Consider the following 7,850-nt stretch of genomic DNA (forward strand, 5'->3'; position numbering starts at 1 on the left):
TCCCCCTATTTGTACCATGCTTCCCCATGTTTTTACACGCTTCCCACATTTCCCTGTGTTCTCATATGTTTTCCCTGTATTTTCCTTTTTCCCCCATGTTTCTGCTTGTTTTTCCATGCTACCCCACATTTCCCCATGTTACTCCATTTTTTCCCACATTTTCCCACATTTTTACCACGCTTCCCCATATTTCCCTGTGTTGTCATATGTTTTCCCTGTATTTTCCTTTTTCCCCCATGTTTCTGCTTGTTTTTCCATGTTACCCCATATTTCCCTATATTACTCCATATTTTCATTTTTTCCCCTATTTTCCCACGTTTTCCCCAATTTTCCCCCTATTTTCCCCCATTTGTACCATGCTTCCCATGTTCTCACACGCTTCCCACATTTCCCTGTGTTCTCACATGGTTTTCCCTGTATTTTCCTTTTTCCCCATGTTTCTGCTTGTTTTTCCATGTTGCCCCATATTTCCCTGTGTTACTCCATATTTTCATTTTTTCCCCTATTTTCCCACGTTTTCCCCAATTTTCCCCCTATTTTCCCCCCTTTCCCCCTATTTTTACCATGCTTCCCCATGTTTTTACACACTTCCCACATTTCCCTGTGTTCTCACATGGTTTTCCCTGTATTTTCCTTTTCCCCCCATGTTTCTGCTTGTTTTTCCATGTTACCCCATATTTCCCTATATTACTCCATTTTTTCATTTTTTCCCGCGTTTTCCCCAATTTTCCCCCAATTTTCCCCCCTTTCCCCCTATTTTCCCACATTTTTACCATGCTTCCCCATGTTTTTACACGCTTCCCACATTTCCCTGTGTTCTCATATGTTTTCCCTGTATTTTCCCTTTTTTCCCTGCATTTCTGCTTGTTTTTCCATGCTACCCCACATTTCCCCGTGTTACTCCATGTTTTCATTTTTTCCCACATTTTCCCACATTTTTACCACACTTCCCCATATTTCCCTGTGTTGTCATATGTTTTCCCTATATTTTCCTTTTTTCCTCCATGTTTCTTCTTGGTTTTCCATGTTACCCCACGTTTCCCTGTATTACTCCATTTTTAATTTTTACCCACCTTTTCTCCTATTTTTCCACATTTCCCACATTTTCCCACATTTTTACCACGCTTCCCCATATTTCCCTGTGTTGTCATATGTTTTCCCTATATTTTCCTTTTTTCCTCCATGTTTCTTCTTGGTTTTCCATGTTACCCCACGTTTCCCTGTGTTACTCCATTTTTTCCCCACATTTCCATACATTTTCCCACATTTCCACACATTTCCCACGTTTTTACCATGCTTCCCCATGTTTTCACACACTTCCCACATTTCCCTGTATTCTCACATATTTTCCCTGTATTTTCCTTTTTTTCCCCACAGTCCCACTTGTTTTTCCATGTTACCCCACATTTCCCTGTGTTACTCCGTGTTTTCACTTTTCCCCAATTTTCCCCGTGTTTTCCCATATTTCCCCCTATTTTTCCCCATTCCCATTTCCACACATTTCCCCACATTTTCCCATATTTTTACCACGCTTCCCCATGTTTTCACACGCTTCCCACACTTCCCTGTGTTCTCACACATTTCCCATGATTTCCCACATCATTTCTCCAAACTTCACCACATTTTCCCATCCATTTTTCTCCTTGCCCGTATTCCCTCCTCCCTCTCCCCATTCCCGGGGCTGCTTTTGGGAAGGGTCCCACTCCTGCAGCAGGGCAGGGTCCCAGGCTGGTGTCTTAATTAGCCTATTAATGTAATTAACTCTGTTTAATTAATCCCCGGCTTTTCCAAGAGCTGGGGATCCATGGCCTGGGATGGGCAGGGGGAGCAGAGCTGGGTTGGGGTCAGTGAAGGTCCTGCAGGGCCACAGTGGCACCAGTGGGGACTTGTGGGGTGACAAAGCTGCAGGGGGACGTGGGGATGTGGTTGTGGGGTGACAAAGCTGCAGGGGGACAAAACTGCAGGGTGGCAAAGCTGCAGGGTGACACGGGGACAGGATGGCAGGGGGACACGGTGACACGGTGACAGGGCTGCCTGGCTGCAGGGCCAGGGCTTTGTGCCCTCTCGTGGCTGGTCCCGCAGTGCTCTCAGAGGGCTGGGACAGCCCCAGACCCCTCCCAGCCCCAGCCCGGAGCTCCAGGGCCGGGAGGGAGCGATGGCACCGAGGGACGGCAGCTGCTGGTGATGCTTTGGTTTAGTTCTTACTTCAAATTTCCTAAAAATTTCCTGCACTGCATTGGTACATGACTCTGAACTCCACAGAAAGTGTCAGCAGCTCTCCTCACAGCTCAGGCACACAGAACAATCCTTGTCCAGCCCCAGAACCAAGGACACCGCTGCAGCTCCAGGCCCAAAAAGTGCAAACAGTGAAATAAAGAGGAAAAAACAAGAAGGATGGAACTTCATAACCTAAAGCTATAATTGAACAGTGACCTCATCCATTTTGTGGCCATTTTTGTTTCATCTTTGGTGTAGGCACAGCCAGGCTCTTGCACTGCTCAAGGTGTATCCATTAAGGCCTTTTAATAAATCCCTGCTTTATCCTTTAGCTCTGCTCTGGCTCAGCCTCCCAAGGCATCCCTATCAGAGCAGCTCCATCAGCACAGCCCCATCCAAACGCTGCCCCTGGCCAGCCCTGGCTGCCTTTCCCCGAGCCTCTGCAAACAGGAGCTGCTCCAGCTCCCTGTTTGCCTTGGGAGGGCCAATGTTGCTCTTGGAAAATGCCAATTTGTCAAAATGGGAGCGTTTGGCAGGAGCAGATCCGTCCTGACACACACTCCTGTCCCAGCGCAGCCAGGGAGACTCCAGGAGGGGGGAGCAGGGCACTCCCCCTCCTCACCCTCCTCATCCTCAGCATGAAGGCTGCCAGGGCTGGTGCCACGGGGCCTCCTGGCACCGCCAGCTCCCCACAGAGCAGTCAGAGCCTTCCTTTCTCACCTCCAAAATTGGGGAAAAAGGCTGAGAACACCAGTCTGCGGTCAGGGCTGGCGCCGAGGGCTTGGGATGGGCCCAAGGTCACCCCAGCCCCTGTCTGGGGGGCCCTGCAGGAGGGTCCCTGCATGCAGCTCAGGTCGTGGAGGGTGAGCAGCTCACATGCAGGTTTTCAGCAGAATCAGAGCATTTTGGGTGAAATAAATGAGTTCTGCAATGTTCTCCCCGTGTTTGGTGTCCCAGGGGTGGCAGTGCCAGGGCCTCACCACCCTCAGTGGTCCCCGCTGAAGCACAGCCAGGGCTGGTTCTCCCTCTCTGGGTCCTGGCAGGGGTGAGCAGCCCTTGGGCAGCCCCAGGGCCGGGCTGGTGAGGAGGGAGCTCCCTGGGAGGGAGGCCATGGGGAGGGAGATGCTGCATGGAGGAGAGTGAGAAACCCTGGTGAGAGTCAGCTCTTCCCAAAACCCTGCTCAGAGCAATGGGATCAGCTCTTCATACAAACTCTGTCCTGCAGTGGGATCAAACCCTGCTCAGAGCAGTGGGATCAGCTCTTCCCACAAAAAAAAAAAACAACCTGCAGTGGGATCAGCTTTTCACACAAATCCTGGTTCTTCAGTGGGATCAGCTCCCACCACAAACCCTGCTCAGAGCAGTGGGATCAGCTCTTGATCCAAACCCTGGTGAGAGCAGTGGGAGCAGCTCTTCCCATAAAAAAAAGCTGCTCCTGCAGTGGGATCAGCTCTTCATGTAAACCCCATCCTGCAGTGGGATCAGCTCTTCTTCCCCCAAACCCTGCTCAGAGCAATGGGATCAACTCTTCCCCCAAAAAACCTGGTCCTCCAGTGGGACCAGCTCTTCCCACAAATCCTGCTCAGAGCAGTGGGATCAGGTCTTGATCCAAACCCTGGTGAGAGCAATGGGATCAGCTTTTCACACAAATCCTGGTTCTGCAGTGCGATCAGCTCTTCTTTCCCCAAACCCTGTTCAGAGCAGTAGGATCAGCTCTTCATACTAAAAACCCTGCTCAGAGCAGTGGGATCCCCAAACCTTGCTCCTTCAGTGGGATCAGCTCTTCCCCCAGACCCTGTCCTGCAGCAGGGGACTCTCCTGCCTGATCCAGGACAATGACAAGTGCCACCAGGGCCAAACCCAGCAGCACCAGCACAGCTCCACCCTCTCCCCCACCCCAAACCCAGCAGGGTGGGACCCCTGCCACCCACAGGTGCCCAGCCCACCCCAGGCAGGGGCTGCTCGGGCATTTCTGGGATTTCCCCAATTTGTTGTTACAGAAAATGAAAGAAAAGGGCTGGCGGGGGGATCAGCGGGGATGAGAAGCGCTTTAGGAACACGTTCAGCAGGTCCCCTCCACACTGTGCCAGGCTGGTAAAGGCTCGCAGGGCTCTGAAAGGCTCGGCACAGCTTGATGGGGAGCGGAGCGGCTGCTCCAAACAGCCGCAATTAGCGCAGCCAATTAGCGCTGCCGGCACAATCCAATTAGCGCCGCTGTTTCCCCTGATTGCAGCCGCTGTTGGACAAATACGGCAAAACTGCTGGGGTTCAGAGAGGGATGGATGGATGGATGGATGGATGGATGGATGGATGGATGGATGGATGGATGGATGGATGGATGGATGGATGGATGGATGGATGGATGGATGATGGATGGATGGATGGATGGATGGATGGGTGAGGGATGGAGGATGGATGGATGGATGAATGGATGGATGGATGGATGGAGGGATGGGTGGATGGATGGATGGATGGAGGGATGGGTGGATGGATGGATGGATGGATGAGGGATGGATGGATGGATGGATGGAGGGATGGGTGGATGGATGGATGGATGGATGGGTGGATGGATGGATGGATGGAGGGATGGGTGGATGGATGGATGGATGGATGGATGGATGGATGAGGGATGGATGATGGATGGATGGATGGATGAGGGATGGATGATGGATGGATGGATGGATGGATGGATGGATGGATGGATGGATGGATGGATGGATGAGATGGATGGGATGGATGAGGGATGGATGGATGGATGGATGATGGATGGATGGATGGATGGATGGATGGATGGATGATGGATGGATGGATGGATGGATGAAGGGATGGAGGGATGGGTGGATGGATGAAGGGATGGAGGGATGGGTGGATGGATGGATTGATGGATGGAGGGATGGATGGATGGATGAGGGATAGATGGATGGATGGATGATGGATGGATGGATGGATGGATGATGGATGGATGGATGGATGGGTGGATGGATGATGGATGGATGGATGGATCCCCATCTCCAGGGATGTCCCAACCTCAGGATGTCCCCAAAGCCACACAGCCCTGCCAGGTCACTCCTCACTGTCCCCACTATGGAGTTATCCACATAGAGATGTCCCCAGCAGCTCTGACAGTGCCACCCCTCCTGCTGTTGTCCCATCCAGGGTCTCAGCAAAGGCTTTTCCCCAAGATTTGCGGTTTATCTGCTGGATTTTGGGGAAAACGCATCATCAATGTCATGGTGCAGGGGGATTTCTCCCAGTGCTGCAGTGGGGAAAGGCAGGATGGAGAGGGGTAAACCCCATCAGGGCTGTGCCAGAGCTCCCCAGAGGAGATGACAGAATCAGGATGGGAGCAAGGAGGAGGAGTGGATCACATCCCCTCATTGGGATCACAGCACACGGAGCTGATCCCCTCCACACCCCCTCCCCATCACCTGGGGTAAATGGGCCACCAAAAACTCAACGGCAAGGATTAAAACCAAGGCACAGAGCCCAGCCTGGCTGCAAGGGGCTGATCCGGGCTGTGGGGCTGAGCCCCAGCTCCAGCAGCGGCTCCAAGCGCTGCCTCCACAGCCCTGGCACGCAGCCACGGCTGGGGTGGAGCCCAGCCCTGTTATTAAAATGTGTGACAGCAGCTCAAGATGGAAAGTGAAGTTGTACATTCTCCATCTGAAACTCCGGGAGGAATTTCAAGCAGGGGAATGCAATTTCCAGCCTGGAGCCGAGCCAGCAGCGCCAGGGCGAGATTTTTGCTTAATATGGTTCTGCAAAACTCCAGCACACAGAATTGCCCGTGGGTACAGGGCTTGTGGGGAGCTGCAGACAGCCCCGTGCTGGGAGGGGGAGCACAAAAACCCCAATTCCAGCTGTCCCTGTCCCCAACAGGAGCTTTGGCCACCTCAGCTCATGGGGATTTGGGGCAGAGCCTGTGTGGACAGCACAAACCCATTCCCTGGTTTGGGAAAGCAGCAGCATCCCAGGAACCTGGAGAAAACAAATTCCCTGGTTTGGGAAGGCAGCAGCATGCCAGGAGCCTGGACAAACCCATTCCCTGGCTCAGGAAGACAGAACCATCCCAGAAAGGAAGATTTTGGCTGGGGGACCTCCAGCAGCCCAAAAAGGATGTGGGTGCAGCAGCTGTGTGTCCCTGTCCCCGTGGGATTTGGGGATTTGGGGATTTGGGAGCTGCAGGAGCACGGGCACCCCGTGGCTGCAGAGCCAGGGCTGGCTCCCACCCAGCTGCAGCCACAAAAGGAGCCTCCCCCCAATTCCTGCTTTTGATTTAAATCATCCCAAAAAGGGGATAAGGCAGCCAAAACCCACTGGTTTGGTTTGGAGTTGTTGTTGGTTTTTTTTTTTTTAAGCTTCAATTAAAAAAATACCATAGATGAAATGTGCAATTTTTATAGGGGCAGAGGCACAGGGCTCAGGGCAAACCCCATCCCTGAGGCTCTGACACTGCCCTGTCCCTTCCTCAAATCCCACCTGACACAAACTGGGAGCACTCATTCCCTCAGTTCTGCCCTCCTGGGTGGGGACACAGCAGTGACACAGCTTTCACACCATCCTGGGAGTGCAAAACTTACAGCGATGGGAGGAGGCACAAAAATTACATTTTTTTGGTGTTTAATTTGCTATAACCTACCCACTGGGCACACAGGTCTGAGGAACCAGAGGGATTTGTCTCTCCTGGCTGGATGTGGAGCAGCCAAGGGCATTTCCAGAGGGAAAAGTCCCTTTGGGAGCAGCCAGGGGATGGCACAGAGCAGGATCAGGGTCTGCAATAGGTGAAGGATGCAGCCAAAGGTGAGCCTGGAGCTTGTCCAGCTGCAGGCACAGCTGGATTGGGAATTCCAGAGTGGCCCCAATGCCCTGGGGGGATGTTGGGTGAAGGTTCAGCCCCTGAGGAGTCACTGGAGCCACCTCTGTCCCATCATCAGCTCCTGTGCCATCCCCACAGAGCCCATCCAGGGCTGTCCTGAGCTCCTCACCTGCCCAGGCACCCCCGGAGCCTTTAATGCCATTTGTGCTCAGCGCTGATCTCATTTGGAGTTAATTACACACAAACAGACGTTCCCTAATGAGCCTGGAAGGCTCCCAAGGAGGGCAGGAGCAGCCCAGCCTGGGGAGGGAGTGCAGGAATTCCTCCTGTGCTGCTGTTCCCAGCAATAGTGGGATTTGGGGTGGGGGAATGGGGTCCTGAGAAATAATAATGGCATTTGGGGGGAATGGGGTCCTGAGCATTAATAATGGCATTTGGGGGGAATGGGGTCCTGAGCAGTAATGATGGCATTTGGGGTGGGGGGAATGGGGTCCTGAGCAATAATGGGATTTGGAATGGGGGAATGGGGTCCTGAGCAGCAATAATGGGATTTGAGGTGGGGGAATGGGGTCCTGAGCAGTAATGGCATCCAAGCAAATAATTTACAAATTTCCTCCCTTTTTTTTTTTTTCCCTATTTTTCCCAGAGGGAAAAAAAAAAACAACCTCAACCCATTTAGGAGCAGGGGGTGTTTTCCTTGTTTGCCATTAAAAAATCCTGCTGCCAGGTGCAGATAGCCACGTTTAGGAGTCTGTGGAGGTCTGGCATGCCCCCCATGCTAATTCCATGCACAGGTGGGGGGAGCTTTCCTCTGGCT

The sequence above is a fragment of the Zonotrichia leucophrys genome, chromosome 14 (genome assembly GCF_028769735.1).
Source record: "Zonotrichia leucophrys gambelii isolate GWCS_2022_RI chromosome 14, RI_Zleu_2.0, whole genome shotgun sequence".
Classification (NCBI taxonomy): domain Eukaryota; kingdom Metazoa; phylum Chordata; class Aves; order Passeriformes; family Passerellidae; genus Zonotrichia; species Zonotrichia leucophrys.